Raw genomic sequence first — 25,120 nt, forward strand, 5'->3', positions numbered from 1 at the left:
CTACCCTCGTCGCTGCACAATATTATACAAGAACGAGAGCTGTGTCGTGGAAATCATTCGATGAAGAAACTCATCGTTTCCATAACATTGAAACCCTGAAGTAAAAGATTGCCATAACTGTAATGCGATTGAACAATAGAAAACGGCAGCATAGTATACTGAAGATCAATTTGAACTTAAAAACTCTTTGGCATAGAAATGTTATATTCTCAGATATTAACAGAATTAGAATTAGCGACGGAGAATGCATTAAATCACAAAGGTAAACGGAGTAACCCTGGTACATAACCATTGCGGTATCTACGTATGCTACCAAACAAAACAGAAGTAATAGCTGCAAACCCGGTATATTAACTGTGCATATATAAACCAGAACCAAGGATGAATGTCCATTAACCGGTGACGGCACTTACATATACAGATAAGGGAGAAAAGAAAACATTATGAACACAGATGGTAAACCATTGACCATATAGAAATCCAGGCCGAGCCAAAACAGTAACAGTCCGAACAAGACAAATATTGCAGTGATTTATATAACAATGCAAACTTTACATAACTGCCGAAAGCAGAGGACTTTTCTAGACCAGGTAATGCTAAGAGAAGCAGAGTCCTTAGCCAAGTCCAATAGAAAATAGAAACTAAGGCCCCGAGGCCATAACCTAGGCGCAGCTGGACAGGCCGCCAAAGTAAGGCCGCCAAGCATAAATTGCATAAGGGTTTGGTCCGGTATTTAACCTGAGACAACAGGTAAAGGACAGGCCATCTCAGCTGTAAAGCAAACCCTCAAATGCAATCAAATACAGTTAACAGAAAACGTAATGAAAACCGACTTACCTGGAACTGACATAGTAGCTAAACCCTCCGGCATTTGGTGCGAGCGAGCTATGGCCAGCATCAGAACCCTTCGAAAACTGTCAAGCCAACCCTGAGAAATGGTTAGAGTATATATAGCATAAACGGGAAATAATGAATCATAAACCAGCTGTGAGAATGGTGTAGAGGAGCGCAGCCAAACCTGAGTGAGGCAGAGGAGCGATGAACCAGAAGAGTGCAAAGAGCCCGAGAAGTTGCGGATCGAACCATCGAAGGAGCTCGGTTCTGAGAAGTGAGCAAATGAACCAAAGTCGAATCCAACTAAACTTTTATATGCAGGGTCAAACCCTAAGTGAGGATGAACCGTCCGATTAAGGTAAGTAATCTCCATCGTTGATTTAGGCGGGAGGCCGAGCGTGAACCCCGGAGCTAGTCAACTCTCTCAGATCACATGGCCAGCACGTGAAGAAGGGCCACATGGCTACGGAGGTTGGTGAGCTGGCGTACTCACTCTGCCATTTGGCAGCAGACATTCAAACGGATATAACAATCAACATACATATGTCATGTCACATAATTAATCGATGGTCAATGCAATAAGGGTTAAGTAGATACGTGGTGTTATATATGTATAACCAAAGGTTCTAGTATCTAAAATCTTAAGACAGCCACATTATGTGTTAGGCTATATGTGTTTAGGGTAGTAGGTGAGTAACGTTGGATAAAAGTTGGTGATATTGAGTTCCAACTGTAAAGGTATATATATATATATAAATTTATTTACTGTATTCTTTGGATTTTAGAAAAAGATCGTGACAATGCTGCCCAGCGTCATTTATTGAGGGTCAGTTTTATATTCATCGAACCTCTCTATCCAGGGTAAGGCTTAACGGTTAAACATAGTTTTTGTTTAGCGCGAGATAAAGTTTGATGAATTGTTGGATGAGGTTGTTTTGATATTCCGAGTAAATATAAATTTATTTATCATCAAATTTTGAACCATAAAATATATTTTCATAATATTAAAATATAGGTATATACAATTAACCATAGTTATTTAGTTCAAAATAGTTAATTCGTTTCTCAGTTAATTCGATCAACAAATGCATTCAATAGTTTACCAGGAGGACAATATGGGTTATGTGTAATTTTGTCTATATGAAGTTGACAAGTGTTTTAATTTTTTTTTATTGTAAAAAAAAATATTATAATAAAAACAAAAATGATGTCTACTTGGTTTTTAATATTGAGTATGAAAATATATGGTAAAAATATTTCACTTTTACTCTTGGAATTATAAATAAAATATAAGAGTTCGATGTGTATGTTAAACAAGATTAATAGCTGAAACTCAACATAGTCCCTGCCTCAACCACTAATTAATTTCTTAATATTATAATAAAAACAAAAATGATGTTTACTTGTTTCTTAATATCTAGTATGAAAATACATGATAAAAATATTTCACTTTCACTCTTGGAATTATAAATAAAATAAAATAATTCGATGTATATGTTAAACAAGATTAATTGCAACGCAACATAGTCTGTGTCTCAACCACTAATTAATTGTTTAAGGTTGTGCAGAGTGCAGAAGAAGCATAATGAAAGTTCCCTACCTCAACCACTAATTAATTGTTTAAGGTTGTGCAGAGTGAGAAGAAGCATAATGAAAGTTTCCTCCACACTTCTTTAGCCTACGCAATGACATATCACAATGGTAATCACTTTCAATCTATGTTTTGTCATTATTTGAGAATGCTCTATTTCTGCAATAAATTAGATCAGTTAACTCGTTGTATGTGGAGTGCAGAAGAAGCATAATGAAAGTTCCGTACCTCAACCACTAATTAATTGTTTAAGGTTGTGCAGAGTGAGAATAAGCATAATGAAAGTTTCCTCTGCACTTCTTTAGCCTACGCAATGACATATCGCAATGGTAATCACTCTCAATCTATGTTTTGTCATTATTTGAGAACTCTCTATTTCCACAATAAATTAGATCAGTTAACTCGTTGTATGTGGAGTGCATAGAGATTTCATTGTGTTGAATTTCCTTTGCACTCTACACAATGAAAAATCTTCCACACAATTCATACACTCACCTCTTTACTTTGCCAATTGTCCTACTACTATGTGCTAATGATGCTATAGGTCATGTTGGCCTGTCTAATGGTGAAATATTCATACTTCTTCCATAAAGGCATGTCGTGGAGCTTGACCAAGTGTATGAAAGGTGGTATATGACCATGGAGTGCATTGCTTGAAAGTTAGATTTCACACAAAAAGAATAAATTATCGAGCAAAGAAAAGATGGCGTTGCGCAGATCCATGTGATAGAGATCAAGGAAGACCACTCTATTTGTATGACAATAGTTGCAAGTAACATAAGCCCAATTGCAAAAGGGGACAACATGACTCCAATTGACCATTAGGATTGGAGAAAATAAGCTTTTTGAATGCGAGGAGGGAATTTTCCATAATCATGAAATGAGTGCACGGAGGAGGAGGAGAAGGGGAAAACAAAGAGAAGAAAGAGCGAAAAAGAAGAAAAACATGGAGTCTGCATGGTGCTTCAAATGGAAATTGGTAGGCAATAGGAGGTGAAAATGTATTGTTATGTGACTTGTTATCACAAGTATTTATAAGCATAAAGAAGGCGATGTACATTGCGTTGGGAGAGTTAGCACGTCATGAGGTATACAGAGTGCATTGTGATGAGAGAGTTACCACATTGTGTTGAGTGAGGAGTGCATCATGAAGGTATATGGACTGTAATGATTTTTTTTTAGTTATACTAATGCAACATAATTTTCTTGAGAGTGGCATTTGAAAATAAAGCGAAAATGTTCAACCTAATTTTGTTGAGAGTGGGATTTGAACCCACACACTGGGATTGAAATTTTTCGCTCCAAAAAAAAGTAGAAATCCACAACGTATTTTGTTGAGAGCGGGATTTGAAAATAACACAAAAATGTGAAATATAATCTCACACCCTAGGATTTAAAAATAAAGTGAAAATGTGCAACATAATTTTGTTAAGAGTAAGATTTGAATCCATGCCCTAGGATTTGAAAATAAAGCAAAAATATACAACTTAATTTTGTTGAAGGTGGATGACAGAGTCAATCATTGAGGACCTGAATTTCTTCCAAAGCATCACGTGGAACTTTTCTTTCAAAAGTGCATAGATTTTTTGGTTATTCAGAGCTCCACACGTCCCAATGCATGGATTTAAGCTCCACATCTTCAAACTCCACATTTCATCTAGTTTAGTGGAATTTTAAGCAAATTAAGAGACTGAATAAATTCTATATACCTACTTTCAAAGTTGAACTTAAGAACTAGCTAATGCAGACACAATTGCCTATCAATACGAGTCAGATAGGGAGACAGTATAACACTCACATATATGGGTGCTTCCCCCCCCTTTTTATTCTAGTTGTTGAACTAGAATCTTTGCTTTACCAATCCATATTTTTCTTTGTTCTTGCCTTCTGTTGGAGGTTTTCAAAAATTTGGTACTTCGTACTATTTATTCCCACCCAAATCCCATCTTTCACTCAATCAAATCCATCTTCCTTTACTACCTCTATTGGTGATTGTGTTTACCTTTCCGACCACCTTATTATTAACGAGGGATCAACTACTTATTGGGAAATTGTTGTATCTGGGATTGGACCTAGGTGATGCATGATTGGATCTTATGGGAATTCTATGTTTGTAATGGGAGGATCTAATTATGAAGAAATTCAACCCACTAGCATTAGATGATATAGTGAGACTAAATATGGATATAGATTCATTGGTGGTTCAACTCGATTAGTTGAAAGTGCCTTTGCTAGTGGTTATGGATTAAAAATTGAGGATGCTTACTCAAATACTACTGATAGTGATAGTTCTTTTACTGGATCAAATGAGTAAAGATAACTGGGTAAAATAATGGGTCAACAACAAATCGATATGTTGGAACTACTACAGACTCTGCCTAATGCTTTCGATAGAAATTCAACTCCCTAATGTATGACTCTATCATCCACTTATGCACGTAATAATTATAATGTATATTTAGGTCATATCTAAACACTTCCATAATCCACCTACAAGAAATTGCAAGGAATTTGTGATTTTTCATAATGTACACTATGGGCAAGGAATTATTACTGGTGCAAAGTGCAGAGGTGCAGAGGAAGAAGAAGCTTTCTTCCTTCTCACCTCCGCACTCTGCACAATGTTTTAAATGGAGATTTGTTTAGCCTCCACCCACCCCCTTGTTTCTTCCTCCACACCTCTGCACTCCACCAAGTTATAGAGATTTGTTCAGCTGCACCCCACCGCCTCGCCCCCCACCCCCCTATTGATCAATCATTGTATTTGGGACTGGACCTAGGTGATCCACCATTGGATCTTAGGGGAATGCTAGGTTTGTAATGGGAGGATCTAATTATGAAGAAATTTAACCCACTACCATTGGATGATATAGTGGGACTGAATATGGATATAACTTCATTGGTGGTTCAACTCGTTTAATTGTGAATGCCTCTGCTGGTGGTTATGGATCAACGAGTGAGGATTCTTATTCGAATGCAACTGATAGTGATGGTTCTTTTAGTGGATCGAATGAGTCAAGAGAACTAGGTAAAATACTGGTTCAACAACAAATGGATCTGTTGGAACTACTACTGACTATTCCCGATGCTTTCAATTGAAATTCAACTCCCTAAGGTCTAACTATGTCATCCACTTATGCACATAATAGTTATATTGTATATTTAGGTAATATCTGAAGACTTCCACAATCCACCTACAAGAAATTGCAAGGAATTTGTGAATTTTTTATAACGTAGACTATGGGCAAGGAATTGTTACTCATGCATAGTGCAGAGGTGCAGAGGAAGAGGAAGCTTTCTTCCTTAACACCTCTACACTCTGCACAATGTCTTAAATGGAGACTTTGTCAGCCTCCACCCACCCCCTCGTTTCTTCCTCTGCACCTCTACACTTCGCAGAGTTATAGAGATGTGTACAGTTGCGCCCCCACTCTTCCAACCCCTCCCACCCGTCCCCATGTTTATGTAAGGTGTAAGAACCCTAGTTAAAAAACCATGTAAAAATGTATAAGACCACAATCATGGGATAGTTATTCCAAGCTGAATGTTGGGCAAGACATCCTAGTGTGGGTGTTCATTTGGTTATTAATGGCTAAGGAAATTGGCAAAGGAAATGGCTAAGGATTTGGAAAGGAAAAATGGCATTTTTGGCACATTTATTTATAAAAATAATGGAAATTAGGAGAAAATGGAGGTGAATGGTCACATGTTGCATGTGAGGAGGAAAATGAAGGAAACTAATGGAAAATGAAGAAAATAGAGGCCTCACTCATAAAAAGGCTTCTGAGATTTAGTTGGTAACCTTTTGCTAGTTCAGTGTTGGAGCTCTCTCATTATCTTCTCTCTCTCTCTCTCTCATACTCTTGGATACTTAGCACTCTTGGAGGGTGTGGCATACTTGGATTTTTGGAGCAAGAAGGAAAAGGAAGAGTAGGAAAGCACAAGAGGACATCGGGATCAGTAGCTACAACGAGATTTTCTTGCAGGTATCGGGTTGCATGTATGTTTTTCTCACTAGTTTTGGCATGCATGGCATATGCATGTGGATTATTGGTCATGATCTGTCACTGGCATGGAGGATTCCCTGGATTGACAGTGGATTGCCTAACCTTGCCAATACCTGGATAGCCATGGAAATTGTGGGTTTATTTCCTTATTTTGTTTTGGCTGGTTCTAATGTTTCCTTAACTTGGGTTGAGTTATTAGTTCTTGGAGCCTTAGTTGGACAAATGCTCTGGAGCCCTTGGTGGGTTGAGTTACTAGTCCTGGAGCCTTGGTTGGACAAATGATCTGGAGCCTGGAGATAGTTGTGGGTTGACTTATTATTCTTGGAGCCTTGGTTGAAGCAAATGCTTTAGAGCCCAGGATGTCCAGGATAGGGACATATCTAATGATGGTTCTGGTGATGTCTGACTGTGAGGTGGAATCACTGTTTGATAGGTTGAGTTGGTTTTCCTTTGGAAGCCCTTGATGGTTTTGGATTGATGTGTTTTATGGGATCCCACATCCATGCTTGGAACATGGAACGAAGGTGAATGACTGAAGAGATATTTGGCTCAGCCATTTTACAGTTGAGTGGAACGTTGAAGACCCATCCGAGGTTTGGATTTTGCATCATCAATATGACGTTATTTCTCCTTGTATTTCTATGAGTATTATAATGGTTTATATGGTTGTGATTTCATTGGTATTTATGTTTCTATTATGCTGGTATATATATATGTTTTATGTTTTCTGTCAATAGCTATGTATGGCTCTCATCATGTTTCTACTAATAAATGAATGAACAATGTATCTATGACCTAATGGATGAAATGGAAGTTGATGTGTTGAGGCATCAATGTTTCTTAGTGATTCTCAAATAAGTGAGACCCATATGATCAGATCTATTATTTACACTTGTAGATTACATATTCGTGATATGTTTGACGAAATGCTTGTCCTGACAAGTAGGGGTCTAGTCAGGGTCTTATTCAAGTAATTTATTTTTCATTGTCATTTCCCTATTATCTTACTGTTATGAAGATGTCATTCTATTGTGGGCAGTGACCTATGCTTTGGACCTGAAAAAGTGTCTCAAATTTTGGGGATGCTAGCACAACACTGCGCAAAAACATCCCTAGACGCTGGCTTGCAGGCTTGTGAGAGCGTCGAGAGGTCAAGTGGTCCAAAACATTAGTGGGACCCAGGGGCTAGTTGGAAGAAAAGTTGGATTAATTCCTAAGGGTCGTAATGCCGATGTTGAATGTCTATATGGTGTGTTTTCATCGGTTCCACTTCCTTAACATGAATTAGGAAGTTGAATCATATCATATTGGCCTATTGTCGCATGTTTACCCCAACTCAATGGTCACTTGCGTAGATGTGGGAGGAGTGTGTTACAGAGTGGTATCAGAGTATGGTTCACCCCACAGACTGGATAGGTGGTGTGTTGGTCATGCATTCATGTTGGTTGCATATGTGTTGCTTATGCTTATAGTCCATGTGCTTATTACATTTGCATGGTGTTGATCATGGTTTTAGTGATGTCAACATGTGAAGGTTGATGGTGTTGTTGTGAAATGTGTCGTCGTGAGTGTATGGTTGTATATGCATTTGTTATGCATGTTAGTGTCTATATGTTGGTATGCATGCATTGTCATGGTTATGGTTATGCATGTATGGTAGGTCATACATGCATTGTGAAGTCATTGTATGCAATTAGGTTATCATGTTGTTACTGGTATGTTATGATACTAATGAGCTAGCTGAGATAAAGCATGAGATGTAGATCATTGAAGGGAAGTTGTAGCATTGGACCTTGAGGTAAGAGCATGTCTTCATACATGTTTGTATGTTAGACATATAGGTATATAGGTTAAGGATTTTTATATGCATTATGGTTATGTGTGTACATTTCGTTCTATGGATGTTATGGTTACATACATGATAAATGATAGTTGATTAGTGTAGTCATATGCACATGTGTCAGATAGTCATGAATGATAGTAACCTGTTGTTGTATTCATTGTTATTTTCGTTTTATGTTAGATAAATTAATGATTATGTTATATGTTGTTGATGAAGGTTAACTTTATGTGATTATGTTATATGTTATATGTTGTTGTTGAGTATGTTATAGGTTAACTTGTTGTTATTATATGATAGTTAGCTTGATGATTAGGTTATATGTTGTAGATGAACATCATATATAACTTCTTGTTGTTATATGCTAGTAACTTGTTGATTACAGTTATTATATTTAGATCTTCATGTTATATATATCATTCTAAATTGGATTGGCCTATGCAGATGGTTAGGGTTATGGCATTTAGGTAGGAGTTAATATGTTGTGATATTATGTCATACTAATTTAGACTACTTGTACATATGTGATTGTTATGAATGAATGACAAATGTTTATGAGCTTATGATGTGAACATGTTAGTTAGTTACTGTTATGGATATCATGATATTATTTGTGCTTGAGCTGATGTGTTGTAAAGTTATATTGTGCTAACTAGATTGATTGTGCAGATAAGATAGCCTCCCCTAAGATACATTAAGCTATGAGTTTTCTTATTTCGTATATTTGGTGCTTGACTGTTTGATTATGTCATCTAGTTGATTAATTTAACATGGAATGTTTTCAAGTTGGTTGGATGTTTGATGAATTGCATAATATGAGTATATGTTCAAATGATCTTGTTTTAAGATGATTGTACTAATACATATGTGTTGAGACAATTGATATGTACTTGAGTGTAAATAGGTGATAGTTGTAATATTATGTCTAATGACTATGAGTTGACTATGGATTATGACATGATTGTTAGTCTTGGTAAAGGTTGATTTCAAATTGATAGATATGATTGTCTTGACATTTGGAACATGTGATTGACACGTGTGAGAAATTTTAGGGAAACATGCTTGGTATTAGCTTCACAAGGTAACAATTGATGTGTTTAAATAACTAACAGTTGGGGTGATGTGATAGTACATAGTAAGCCTCGATTGCAACAAGGTAAAAAGGTAAAAGAAAGGAATTGGGAAAGAATTCATTTCGCTATGTTTGGAAACCCTAACTCCAAACGAATGATTTCCTTGCATACATGAAGTTTTCTTAACCCTAATGTGTCTAACATTATGCGGATATGTGCAAGATTCATAAACATTTATTTGACATGTATATTAGCTATTCTCTAGTTACAGGTGGATATGTCAAGGGAATTGGATTCCCTTGAGAGATGGTGTGGATGTGTTCAGTTGCAAGAAACGTGCTTAGCACAACAAGATAAGGTAACTGGTATATTATATATTTATTTATGTACTGACATTTATGTGTTTATGGAAGTATGATGCAAAGGGTTGCATGGAAAAGGAGGTTTCCATGAAATCTTAAAGAAGGCTCAGGTTGAGCTTTCCCTTGGAGGCTTTGGGAACCATAGTGATTGAGTCATGGAGTTTGTTGTTAGTCTTATTCTTTTGGTATTTTGTGATTTTATTGTGCTTAATTTGCAGTTTTTTTATGTATAGTGCGTGATCATGCCACTTTGTTTGTGGTGTCGTATTGTTATTGGTTTTCATGGTTTTCTTCTTGTTTGTTCCTTGTGCTTGCCATTTAAGTTTTGAGTCTTAGGAATTGGTTAGGAAGGAGGAAAGTTAATGGAGCTCGGGGAGAGTTGTGTGGTACCCAACAAGTAATGTAAGAAACAAATGAAGCTCAATGCATGAGTAAGCACAGTGGAAGGTAAGACTATGACAGTCGATTGGACTGGTTGGGTCCATTGTGGTAAATTGACAATGGTAGGACAATCAGGGGAAAGGTAATCAAGAAAGGTGAAGTAAATGGAGTTGAGGCTTCGTATGCCTTGACTATGTTGGGAATTATTTTTCTCAATGTTGTGCATGGTGTACACAGACAAATGGAGTTCACTTAACCTTGATCTTATGATATCTAGTAATTACGTTGTGATCATGATTCTGCTGATGTCTATATGTATACATGTATGTATGTATGTATTTCATGCCTAATAGTGTCATTATGGATTATGATTATTTTATGATAATATTTATATGTACATATGTATGTATGTATGTCATTGACTGACTAGATCATTATTATTTTATGTTGATGTTTATACATATGTATGTGTATATATGCATATCATTTTCTGATAGGATCATGATTGTTTATGCTAATGTTTATGTATATGTATGTATGTATCCATGTATCTATGTCACTGTCCGACAGGGTCATCAGGTATCATTCTTGTGGAAGAATGATTTCTTATGTAGGTGAATGTCATGAAGAGATTCCTAGTCTTATGAGGAATCAATTGGGAGGAGTAGCCTTGAAAAATCTATGAGGTCAGTATCATGTGGTTATGAGTTGATATTATGTGATTATATTATGTCTATGTTATGGGAAGGCTATATCGAGTGATACATTAGGTAAATGAAAGCAGTGTGGTCTGCGACATGCTGGGACAAGAATGGATAAGATACTAGAATCAAGGTTGCTTGGTAGAGACAATGTGGTTTTCGATATGCGGTACTATTGTTGTGCATATGGTGTATATGTTGTACATGTTGCATATTTGATGTTGTGCGCATGTGGTGTGGTGTATATATAGTGTGTGTAAATGTTTATGTAATGTTATGTATATGGTGGTATAGATAGTGTTGTGTGAATATTGCATATGCAGTGTTGGGTTTAGATGGTGCTATGTGCATGTTGGATATTTGGTGTTGTGTACATATTTTACTATGCACAAGATGGGTATGCTGTGTGTGTGCATATGGTGTTGTTCGCATGTTAGATATGCAATGTTGTGTACATAGAGTGTTATGTACATGTTGTATATGCAGTGCTTTGTACATATGGTGTTGTGTGCATATTGTACATATGGTGCTATGTACATATGGTGTTGTGTGCATGATGTACATGTGGTGCCACGAGCATGTGGTGCTGTGTACATGATGTACATATGGTGTTGTGTGGACGTGGTGTTGTGTACATGTTATGGATATGGTGTTGTGTACATGTGGTGTCATGTACATGTCGTGCATGTGGTAGGATGTACATGTGGTGTTGTGTACATTTTGTGCAGGTGGTGTTGTGTACATGTGATGTTGTGTGCATGTTGTGCAGGTGGTGCTTTGTATAGGTGGTACTGTGTACATGTTGTACATGTGTTACTAGTGAAAATGTGGTATTATGTGCATGTCGGACTTGTTATGCTGTGTACATGCAGTACTATGTATGTGTTTTATGTAGTTTTGGTATTGTGACATGGGTACTCGTTGTGTTGTGCTCTGTGTAATACATGTATTATGTTGTGTTGTACGTCATGTATAGGTACATGTATTGTGTGTTGTTGTACATCTAATATAGATGTATTGTGTTGTACACTAGGTGTAGATGTATGTGTGGTATGTTAGGTGTAGGTGCATGTATTGCATGGTATTGTATGTCATGTGTGGTTGTATGTGTGTGATGCACACTATGTGTACGTGCACATGGTTAAGGAGACGGCACTAAGTGCTTGTTGGGTGTGGAAACCGATCCGGTGTGTGCATGGAATAAAGACAAAGGTAGAAGTTAAGGATTGATTAAAGGATAAGTATTAACATTTTATTTTAGTTTTACTATGCATGTGATTTATGATTCTGGTCAATGATGATTACATGTGATCTATGATTCTGGTTTATGAGGGTTACATGTGATTTATGATGGTTTTGTTTTGAGCTCACCTGATGTGATTTGTTTATACATGATGATTTGGTAAAAGATGCTAGTTTGACTTGTTGTGATAGGAAGTGAAGAGGATTGTTAGTGTATCTTATTGACAAGGTACCAATGAGCTATTATTTGAAGTTATTTCAATTTATTTTGAAGCCTAATGGTAATTATATGCTTGGTATAGGAAATCATGAAATGCATGGTTGGGTGGCTAAAACCGATTGCAATAATTAGTAGCAATAGTGAAATAAATTAGAACATGCAACAATATGTTGGTAAAGCATTCAAGAGTAGGGCCATTGTGGGACATTGATACCCAATAGTGTCCATTGATTTCCATGAGCATCCTATGACTGATATGATGGTTTTGAGGAAGGGATATGCCTTGGTTTTTGTATCTTCCGATGTGAGGCAACCTTGCCAAGGAATGGATTGCCCGAGATGGGGGTGCCAACGGAACTTGGAAGGTGTGTGACTGCACGGAAGGGGGTGACCATATTTCTTGAGGGACTGTGTAGCAGAGAAGGGAAGGTCAGGAATATTTTTTTTTTGTCATTAGCATCACCATACGCAATTAGATGCACATTGGGAGTGCACCCTAGAACAATGAGCCGATAACTATTCAGTGAGAGGACAAGTGGCATAGGATTATAGCGCTTGACATTGGATGTAGATTTGGCCTTGCAATGGATTCTAGACTTCTTGGGAAGGAGGTGAATCCCAATATTAATTTGTGGGTGGAGGTGTGAGCCTCTAGATTCTCTTGTTGCGGATGTAGGCATCATATCCTTGTATTGCTAGTTGAGAAAATGTGCATATGTGTATATGTGTTTATTATTGTAAATATTGTATCGAGATGGATTTATAAATCTCCATAGATAGTATGATTATTTTTTGGGTGAATCAAATGTGTATGTGTGTATATGTGGTTATTATTGTAAATACCGTAATGATCTATGTTATAAAACTCTAGTAAATGGTATGTTTGTCATGTTTTAGCAGATGGTCATTGTAAATATTTCAACGAGTTGTGTTATAAAGCTCCATGGGTGGTATGTTTTGTTTTCAATCGTATTGTTGGTTATAGGTGTCATTGAACACCGAAGATGATGTTCCCCCTAAGGGGGAGGGTTCCATAACAGCCCTGGTTAAAAATCCATGTAAAAATATATAAGACCACGGTCATGAGACACTTCTTCCAAGCTAAATGTTGGGCAAGACATCCTAGTGTGGGTGTTCATTTGGTTATTAATGGCTAAGGAAATTGGCAAAGGCAATGGCTAAGGCTTTGGAAAGGAAAAATAGCATTTTTGGCACATTTATTTATGAAAATAGTGGAAATTAGTTGAAAAGGGAGGTGAAAGGTCACAGGTTGCATGTGAGTAGGAAAATGAAGGAAAATAATGGAAATAAAGAAAATAAAGGTCTCATTCATAAAAAGGACTTTGAAGATCAATTGGTAACCTTTTTTAGTTCAGTGTTGGAGCTCTCTCATTATTCTCTTTCTCTTTCATACTTTTAGATACTTAGATTTTTCTTGGAGCGCTCTTGGAGGGTGTCGTATACTTGTATTATTGGAGAAAGAAGGAAAAGGAAGAGCAGGAAAGTACAAGAGGACATCAGGATCAACAACTACATCGAGATTTTCTTGGAGGTAACGAGTTCCATGTATGTTTTCCTCACTAGTTTTGGCATTCATTACATATGCATGTCGATTATTGATCATGATATGTCACTGGGATGGAAGATTGCCTAGATTGATAGTGGATTTCCTAGCCTTTCCATTTCCTGGATAGCCATGGAGATTGTGGGTTTATTTCCTTGTTTTGTTTTGATTGGTTCTCATGTTTCCTTAGCTTGGGTTGAGTTACTAGTTCCTGGAGCCTTGGTTGGACAAATTCTTTGGAGCCTTGTAACAACTTGGGTTGAGTTACTAGTCTTGTAGCCTTGGCTGAAGAAATGCTCTAGAGCCCTTTGTGGGATGAGTTACTACTCCTAAAGCCTTGGTTGGACAAATTCTCTGGAGCTCAATGACAACTGTGGGTTGAGTTACTAGTCCTAGAGCCTTGGCTGGAACAAACAGTCTAGAGCCCTAGATGGATGAGATAGAAACTGATTTGATGATGGTTTTGCTGATGTTTGACCGTGAGGTGGAATCACTATTTCATGGGTTGAGGTGGTTGGACTCTAGAAGCCCTAGATGGTTTTGAATTGATGTATTTTATGGGATCCCACATTCATGCTTGGAATATGGCACGAAGATGAATGGATGAAGATAAATTTGGCTCAGCCATTCTACGATCAGGTGGAACGTGGAAGTCCCATCCCGGGTTTGGATTTTTCATCATCAATATGAGGTTATTTCTCCTTGTATTTCTAGGAGTATTATACTAGTTTATATGGATGTGATTTGATTGGTATTTTTGTGCTATATATATATATATATATATATATATATATATATATATATATATATATCTATGTATATGTATATGTATATGTATATGTATATGTATATGTATATGTATGTATATATATATATATATATATATATATATATATATATATATATATATGTTCTATGATAGTAGCTAGGTATGGCTCTCATCATGTTTCTACTAATAAATGAATGAACAATGTATCTATGACCTAATGGATGAAATGGAAGTTCATGTGTTAAGGAATCAACGTTTCTTAGTGATTCTCAGCTAAATATGAGACCCTTATTCTCAGAAATATTATTTACACATGTAGATTATATATTTCTGATATGTTTGATGAAATTCTTGTCATGGCTAGTAGGGGTCCAGTTAAGGTCTTATTCAAGAAATTCCTTTTGCACTGTCATTACCTTGTTATCTTACTTTTTTGAAGATGTTGTTCTATTCTGGGCAGTGACCTGGCCTCTTGTCCTGAAAATGTGGCTCAAATCCCAAGGATGTTGGAACAACACTGTGCAAAAATGTCCCTGGATGCTGGCTTGCAGGCCTGTGAGAATGTCTAGACATCCCTGGAAGCTGGCATGCCCATAGCATGAGAGCGTCAAGAGCTCAAGTGGTCCAAAAGTTAAGTGGGACCTATGGGTTAGTTGGCAGAAAGGTTGGATTAGTTCATGAGGGTCCTAATGCTGATGTTGAATGTCTGTTTGGTGTGTTTCCATTGGTTCCACTTCCTTAACATGACTTAGGAGGTCGAATCATGTCATAGTGGCCTCGCGTTACATGTTTAACCCAGTTGGCCAGTTGCTTGGGTAGATGTGGGAGGAGGGTGTTACGTAAGGGTATGGAACCCTGTGAGTTATGTCATGATTGGGAAGAACAACATTCAGCATCAGAACACTCACCGACGAAATGGCTACTCACAAAATTAACCTTTTTTATTTTAGAGTTATTTTTCATGTACTTACAAATACCAAAAATAAATTTCCCTCCACCAATAGAATTAAGTCACATCAAGGCTCGCTTAGCCAGTTAAAAAATAGAAATAATATTTCGATTAACTAGAAAAATATTTTTCAATTTAAGCAAAAATAGGAATATTCAGCATTTTCTTGAAACTTTGGTTAAAATTGCAAAAAATCAATAAAATAATGGAAGTTCAACACACTTGGACCCCAAAGCAAGTGTCATAGTTCCTAGAGAAGTAGGGGCTAATAATATTATTAATATTATTTTGTGTCAACTTTATAGTGATATTTCAATATGAATTTTCTCCCTCTATATAGAGAGAGAATGAGAAAGAATATATATATATATATATATATATATCTAGAGAGAGAGAGAGAGAGAGAGAGAGAGATCCATACCACAAATTTATCCAGCAGTAAAAATGATTAAATCTCTTGAGACCTTTTTTCAAGTCTCGCATTCTAAAAAGAGTTTGCTTATCAAGAGATTTGATGCATTTTGATGTTTGATAGATCTGTAATTAAGATAGATCTATACTGGTGGATAGAGGCATTTTATATGTAAAAGTTTTTTTATTTTCCAAAAAAAGATGTTTCACTTAATGGATAGCGAGATTGTTCGTAGTTTTAAGAGAGATGAAGTTATTTGATTATGGTATGTGTTATTTTTTTAAAATATTTGTACGTGTGTGATTTTTAATCGAAGGGGTATGTGAGTTTTTTTATTTTCCAAAAAAAGATGTTTCACTTAATGGATAGCGAGATTGTTCGTGGTTTTAAGAGAGATGAAGTTATTTGAACATAAAACCTTGTAGACTAAACTACTTTCTTTGATGATTAAAAAACCTAGATTATGTGTAGAATAATTTGGTAATATTAAAAATAAAATATAAATTACAAAATATACAATAACAATACATAAAACGAATAGGTTATGATATAATTTATTGTAATACATAAAACGAATAGGTAATAAAAAAAGCAACTTTGAAATTTTTTTATTAAAAAAAAATGGTAACAAAATTCTTATAAAGTTAAAAGGCATTTTATAGGGAAGAATATTAATTTTATTTATAGGTTTATTGCATGTTACAATATCAGTAATTTCGTAAATATCCATTACCATTATCATGAATTTACCTAATAATTTTTCTTTAAGTTTGACCTTTGGAAATTTTTTGGGTTCAATAAGGAAAACCCACATGTTTTTATCATTCTAATTTCTAGGGGGTATGCATGTCACCAATTTTTACATGTAATTAACATTTCCATTTGCAAATATGGAAATAAATATTGCAGTTTTGATAGGTGGGCAAAAATACCACCATCCCTAGCCTTTCTTCCACCATGTGGGGAACAACCTCATCTTTCTCTTATAAATCCTTAAAAACATTTAACTATCTCCTTCTAACTTGCTTAATATTTATGTCTATGCAACAACCACACATCCTTAATCATAACGTCATCTTTCTTTTACAAGACCTCCCTAATCACAACCTCATCTTCCTCTAAAAGCCTTTAAAAGATTGAATTGCCTCATTTTGACGTGTTCAATGTTTACCTCTATGCAAATACAAGGCCACTTCAATCATAACTTAGTCCCTCTATGCAGCTACAAGGACACTTCAATCATAACTTAGTCCCAACCAGGCACATTGCCTTGCCATGTCTTTAAACATATGCTACACAACCTCATTTTTTTTAAACAAATCTTTAAAAAATTGGACTACATCCTTCTAACTGGTTAGAATTTAATGTTCATGCAGTGAAAATGTCTCCTTAATCATAATCTGGTGGTAATCATCTCACATTTTCAGGATTACTTCACATGTTTGCCTTAATTAAAGATTCAACATCTTCTAGAACATCAAACTAGCATATGAGTACATTCGCCATCCTTATACCTATTCAAATAGTTTATTTCATAACTTGATCCTACATACTTTTTATACAAAAAAGATCTTAAAACAAAACCCATAAAAACCCATGAAATAATTCAACATTAAGTGTTTTGATCCAGGCAAATGGTATTGAGAAGCCATTGTTATTAGCCACCTTTATTGCCCAAGTCAAATTAGTTTGATTTTATTTTAATTTGTATATGAAAAAAAACCATATGTTTAGTAGTTTTCCAAGCACGGTAAGAAGAAGGGTGATTCTAATTTGTATCACAAATACGGCACGCGCCGAGGTGGTCGTGGTGCTGTCATTGAGCATATCAACAATGATCAGGTCCGTTTTGCTTGTCATCTCATCGCGGGGAAGGTGACCAGGAATTAGACTAAGGGAGAGTGCACGCTGGACACCATTTGCGTTGCAGAATTCTGCCTTTTTAAAAAAAATAAATTTTAATCTGTTTTTCAAAAATTATATTAATTTTACAAATATAAAATTTATTAAATTTTTAGCATTTTATAAAATAGGGAATAATTTAAATTTTAATTATCAACCAATTATAAACATTATTACAAAAGAAAATTATTTACTTATTTAATTTATAAAAATAGTATAATAAAGTTATTATATTGTTAAAAACATTATTCTTAAATATTCGACCATAAATCACTCATAACTTATTCATCATAATAATAACAGCAGCAGTAGAGTCCTATTTACTTATCATAATAAACATTTGTCCATTGAAAATCTATGCTTTTCGACGGTATCTATTAACCACATATTATAAATTAACAATCTTAAACTTACAGAGTGAAATTTACGTAACATAATCAACATCAACATGGAGAGTACGTTACTTTTCAACGTTATCGATTGATCTCTTGGTTTCTTTAATTGACAGGGATTTTCCACGAAAATTGCATTGATTCAGAACTTTGATCATTATTATGAAAAACAAGGAGATTAGGTATTCAATGAGGATCTCTATCCCAGTAAGTATTTTAAATTCATTTAATTCAGTTTCTCGATTAATAGAATACGTAAACAATTGTAGACGTGAGGCCACTTTGTGGCCTGCTTCCAAAGTCCATATTCAACCTCTCTTCGCTGTCATAGTTGGTGGTTGTCATGTCTCAAAATGCAATGCAAAACGATAAGGAAAAAGTAAAATATGATGTCTGACAATATATAGCACATTTGCAAGTGGCATTGTTATATGATTTCCATCTATAACTTTTGTTCCCCATGTTTCTCCAATTGCATGTATCCCCAGGGTCATCGATCTTTTATAAACTAACATAGAAAATTCAATCTTACAAATTCACGTTAAGAATGACCCAGAAAAGCAAAGACGGGTTCAAAGAAAAGCCAACGATTCCACTTAGAATCAACATGTGGTGGAGGACCGATATAGCAAATTGCTTTCATCGTGTTGTATTCAGCGCCCTTTTTAAGCCGTGTGATATGGACTCTAGCGGTTGGATCAAAAGGAACAGATTAATGGTCAGCGTTGATCGTGTAACTTTAAGGTTTTCAGTGTGCAGGTGTGTGGTCCGATTTGATTTGTGGCCGTCGGATCTGTGGAGGGAAGATCAACGACCACCTTTTGGTGTGCATGTTGGTGGGGCCGAAGAGATAAAACCGCTAATGGTTTCCCACCTTCATCGGGCGCTTTCCAAACCAAAGACGGTTTTAAGGAAAAGCTAGTGATTCCATTCATGAAGCAACACGTGACAGAGGATCGAAAAGGCAAACCGCCTTCATCGCGAGGTATTCAGTGGGCTTTTTAGGCTGCGCGATATGGACTCCAGCCGTTGGATCAGGAAAAGAAGATCAACGATCAGCATTGATCGAGCAACTTTCAGGTTTCTTGGTGACTTCGCCCCTGGGTGGGTCGTTTTTTGACTGTCGGATTGGTTGAAGACTGTTCTTCGGTCAGTTTTGGGGAGCGAGCCTTAGATCCACTGGCCCGTTCTTGGTTCCTGGGCAGTCTAGGCCCTGTCTTTGTCTGATTTTTGAAGAATTTTGTTGGGTACATAGGTTTCTTCACTCCTCTTTGAGGGAGTTTATGCCTCTGGGCATTTGTTGTAACATGTGTAAAATACTTTTTTACCTAAGTTAATAGAAGGACCGTCTCTTGCTTAAGAAAAAAAAAATGACAAAGAAAATCGGTTGACACGAGGCCTTGTAAAATGTGCTCCAGCTATCACTCCCCACCAAGTTTGTAAAATGTCCTCCAGCTATCACTCCCCACCAAGTTTCCAAACACCCGTCAACTGTGCTCCTCTCCTTATGTACTTTGGATGGACAACGATAGAAAATTCAATCTCAGTAACGGTTACAAACAAAAACTCATGTAAATGAAAATTAGGTTTTTTTGTTACTCTTTATGCATATTATATAGTTTTAATTTCCTTGTATATAGTGTATATTCACATTAACATAGCATAAATCACATTTAGTTTTAGTTAGATTTAGTGTTAATTAGTTTTAATAGTTGTATGTAGTTAGGTTTAATTTAGTTGGTTTATGTATTGATTAGTTCTTTACTAATGAATATTTATATTTCATTTCCTCTCTCAATTGTTCTCTATTCTTGCAAATTTTCATGTCTTTATTTATGCAAACTCTAATAATTTAACATTGTATCAGAGCAAGGGACCTAGAGAAGGTACATGATTTTTTTTTTGCGAGTTTGAAGATCAAAGCATTGAAATTGCTTGAATTTTTCACAAATTGGAAGTGTCGAAAACTGCCAGATGTCATGACCCTTTTTAACATAATAAGCATAACAGTAAAATTATAAATTTTTTTTATATGATAACGGTGGTCAACTTATGAACCCACCTCTTTTATAAGAAAACTAACCTAAACATCTAACCCGGTCTAAACGCTTGTATATACATACTTAACCTTTATTGTATGTACACCACTGAACTTGTGTGATCACCGGCGCAAATGCATGAACATAAGTCTTATGGATAAGCTTAATCGTTTACCCATCCTGTTGAATTTGATTAACCGACAGATGGTGAACGGATACTAAGCCAACTCATTCCATCCGTATCCAAGTGGCATGACTTCACGTGAAGCCCATGTGGTGACCCACTGTGGTTTCCGCGCCAGGCTTTTTCCCGCTCTGATGGACGACGAAGATCTCTCCTTCTCATCGTGTGGCTCAGATCATCCTAAGGGTTTAGTCGCCAATACTTATGACGCCGGGTTCTTCGGATCAACTCATTTGTTCACTCTTGCTTTGGCCGAGCGCTTCCTCAGCTTGTCAACTCCTCTGTGCTACTCTGCGATTCAGGTATTAACCTCTCCGCGTCTTCACACCTGAACTTATATTACAGTCATGATTGTTTATTTCTCGAGTTATTTGGATTTGCTACGGTTCTCGTTGCTTACCATAAGTTTTTGATGTGCAGGTGGTCAGCTATTCGCAGTCTCCTACTGCTTGCAAGGGTTTTGCCGTCTCCAAGCTACACGGGTATGCCCTTCTTACTTTTATAGTTTGTCTTTAATGAAGGTTTATTTGAGCTGGTAAGGCATCATTCTCTGGTCTGAGGCGTGGCTCATGACCATTTCACTTACCTGTCTCAGGTCTGGTCATTATTGCTTCGAACCCTTGTTACATTCGTAGGCGACCTCCTTGCCGGGACCTATACTGCGTTATCAGCTAGGGTTTAGCTAGGGTTTTATGATGGCTTTCATGCCGTTCATGTAATGTATATTTAATGATGAATTTGGTCTTCAGTTATGGTATAAAAGTGTCAAGCTTGTGTGTATACTTTAAAAGCCCTCTCAGAGCTGTTCTCAGTTCTTTTAAGCGGCAATGCTACTATACGGTTGTATTGTTTCGGTTTGGTTCTAAGTACTTTTAATATATAACAGGACTTCTTATGAAGCTGTGTTAACAGTCCGCCTTTTGTTTAAATGAATACACTGCTCTTGTTCATAAATTTTGGTCCATATATTTGTTGGCTGGTTCTGTCTTTGTACCGCCGGTTGCTGTGGAATAAATTATCCTTCTAGTGTTATCGTTCCTCCTTCGCTTATCTGTGTAATGCTACCCTAAAAGGGTTTCATAAGACAGTCATGCTTTTCTTACGGCAATAGCTCATATCTTACGGGTTGTTTGCATGCTAACGGTTTTTATGAAGCAAATCTTTGTCAGCAACTTGATGTCGTATCTATGCTTATGCTGTGCCAATTCCTCTCATCCATCTCTTGTTTACAGCATTATTTCGTTTAATGTTTGTTAGTTTCATACGGCACTAGTTTCCGCATATTCTTGCTTAAAGTTGTTCAGCGTATGTATATAGCAGTTCCGCTTGGGTTTACACCGTATTCTTATTTACGCTTTAATGCTTGTCTTTACAGCAGATATATATATATATATATATATATATATATATATATATATATATATATATATATAGAGAGAGAGAGAGAGAGAGATGCCGTATTCATTTGATTACACTGTTTGATGTTTACGAGATTCCCCGTAGCTTATACAGCATTGTTAACTATGCTATATTCCTGTAGTTTATACAGTGTTATTGTTTTTATTTACGCGCGGGTTCCGCGCAGGTTCTTGGCTGGTCTGATTAAGGTTTGGTGACTGCCATGCTTGGACAGCATGCTTAGCTCAGCACCGTTCCCTAACCAAGGGTTCTGTTTAGATTCTTCCTTCTTATTATTTGTTTAGCTACTGCGGTCTCTCATACCGCCAACCGCCCTTAGGGTTTGACTCTGTAATGAGTATTTATCTCTAAACAACCCAGTTTATTATTGCAGCTAAGAAATGACCACAGATGTAACATTATCCTACAGAAGTCTCTGGTACTACATGCATTGTTCTTTTATAACATCTACCATTGACTATTGAAAAGAAACACAGATACCCAAACTTGGTCTGTACACCCTCAATACCTGCTCTTTATTCTATAGTTTTGTTAGAAAATGCATACCTGGATAGCCTGCTACCGGTGTTTCTACTTCCAGAAGTCACCTGCATTCACTTTGCTCTTATCCTCCCAACCTTGAGATCCACTTACACTGGATTCTCCCCCCGAGCCGTCTTGCAGGCCTGCAGCCCTCAACAAGACTCATGCACTATTGTGCTAGGTTATCTGGTCATTACCAGACTTAACCTCTTTTTCTCACTCTGCTCTCTCATGGAATTCTTCTCTCTGTCTGTTCATCAACCTCTCCTTCCCCCCTGTTAGGGTTCTCGCTGATCCATTTAACCAATGCCAAGAATCAGTTGTAACTGATCTGTAATTTAAAATTACTTTTACGCAGGTTTGATTAACTGATTGGTAATTTAAAATTACTTTACGTGGGGTTAATCACAATAGGTATATTACACCAGAGAATTCAATTGGCTAATGAACGGAATTTCTAGCTTCAATCATTCTCACTCCATACAATTACTATGAATGGAAGCAAAGGATTTTGCTTCATCTTAGGATCAAATGCTTGTATAGGATAGTCATGGATATTGAGATGGAACCAATGTTAGAGAATGGGAAGTTTGATTGACTTAATAGATTTGACATTGTTTATGGAAAATTTTGTCTATCTGTAACATAGAAAATGACTTAAATTGATTCGTCTACTATTGATGATGTTGATGATGTAGATTTGATAGTCTCAATTTGATGATACCCCACATGCACTATTAGCCATAGAGCCATACATAACTCCTCTAGTGCGAAAAATTCTCTTTTACCTAAAAATGGAACCCCAATCTCATTTACATACCCCTCTTTTATAATCATCAAATTTAATTACAAAAATAGAATGTCGTTTATAGACAGTTGAATAAGATTTTATTTTGATTTTTGAGAACTATTATATATATATATATTTCATGCTTTCTGTGTTATTTTTTCGTTATTTATTTTGAAATTATTAATGAGTATAAACCATTTGAAAACTATAATTTATTAAGAAAAATCACATTTATCTTTTTTCTTCAAAATCTTTCTTGTTTTATTTAAAATTATTTAATAAAAATACATACTAAAAATTAAATATTCTAAACTTTTTTATTTAGATTCTTTATAAATATATTTCTAAACTCAAAATCAATTATTTTCTATGGAACCTCCAATATTTCAAAAATTCATGATTCACGGTAAAATTCTTACTTAACTCGGATTTGGTAAAATTCTTACCTTTGGGATTTTCTGGGCTTTCTAAATCCTCTCGGGAAATACCTAAATTAAAAAATAGAAAATAAAAATCAAGAAGGAATTTTTGTTCGCTGATAGTTTGCTGTAGATTTATATTTTAAGCTATAGAGTACGATGTTGTATTTTTATGTGTGTGAGAGTCTCGACCACATTTTATTTAAAGAATCACAACCGTAAAGTCACGCCGCTTAGTAGATAGTTTGTGGTAGATTTATATTTTAACCCATAGAGATATTTTTATGTGTGAGAATAAAAATTCACTACCATAGTCACACGTATTCTGTTATGAACCATGCTGTAATACTTCTATGAAATGTAAAATGGTTATTTAGAATTTGTATTAATTTAGTTAAAATTGAATAGCATTTTTAATATTCTTAAAAATAATTATTAAATTATTTTTCAATTAAATATGGGTTATTAATTTGATTTATTTATATTTTGATGGAGTAAAATATTATTAATAAAACATCAAAAAAATATTTTATATGTGATTGTGGATTTTTATTTTGCGAAACATCTTTAGAAAAAAAAGATATATATTGACTGTAATTTATTTATTTTAATGGACAATTATATATATATATATATATATATATATATATATATATATATGAATTTAGGGTTAATTTATTTTTAAAGTTTTAAAATTTTGAGAAAAATCAATACAAAATTCAAAGTTTCTATATTTTGATAAAATTAGTAGTTTGTAGTATGTTCACTCATATTTGTTTTTTTTTAAATATAAATATTTACAAATAAGTGAAATCAAAATGTTATTAAATATCAATTAATTAAATAATATTGTGTTTTTTTTTTTTTCAAAACTAAATTTTGATAATAACAATGCTTGACACAAAACATTTTTAACAATGTAAATTTGATTAAAATTAATAAAACAACCACTAGTTTGCGAATGTGCACTCGGATATCCTCATCACATTACTCTTTCTCTTGAGCATGCTGGGGAAGAGGTTGATGACTTTGTTCGCTTCCGTCTGCTCTAGCTCTGTTTCACCATGATTATCAAAATGATGTAATGCACTCTCCCATCATGATTATCAGACTGATGCAATGCAGTCTCACCATGATTATCAGAATGATGCAATGCCCAATGGTTCTTTGAGGTTGTATGTGTTTCGTAGCAACTACCACCAACAACCGAATTTTGTCAACACCAAGAGACTGCCCAAAAAATTTCTGGTTCAATTATGCCTAACTCCATGTTGTGCATTGGGCATAACTTCTCTATCCTCGGGAGCCTAACTCCATGTTCTGCATTGGGCATAAATTCTCCGGAGAGAGCTCATGGTATTGCTACATTAAATGTGGCTTGAGCTGAGGTTCATTCCCACAAAGTTGTAATGCAATGTTGACATGTGTCAGGTGCCTTGCATGATGATTTTCGTATACACCTGCATTCAAGAAGCTTTCCTTTTTATTATTAATTTAAAAGCAACAAT

The 25,120-nt window shown here is 35.6% G+C and overlaps 1 long non-coding RNA gene across 1 annotated transcript; it reads right to left on the reverse strand.

Annotated features, from left to right (window-relative positions):
• Positions 1 to 460: 460 nt before the first annotated feature.
• Positions 461 to 1,088, reverse strand: LOC149220222 (uncharacterized). Its single transcript, XR_016248741.1, has 3 exons — positions 1,019 to 1,088; positions 838 to 914; positions 461 to 738 (listed from the first exon to the last, which is right to left on the reverse strand). It is a non-coding gene; the product is annotated as an uncharacterized LOC149220222 (long non-coding RNA).
• Positions 1,089 to 25,120: the final 24,032 nt, after the last annotated feature.

This window comes from Pinus tabuliformis, chromosome Q, assembly GCF_031772625.1.
Source record: "Pinus tabuliformis cultivar Carrire ecotype Pingquan chromosome Q, CPIR1, whole genome shotgun sequence".
NCBI classification, from domain to species: domain Eukaryota; kingdom Viridiplantae; phylum Streptophyta; class Pinopsida; order Pinales; family Pinaceae; genus Pinus; species Pinus tabuliformis.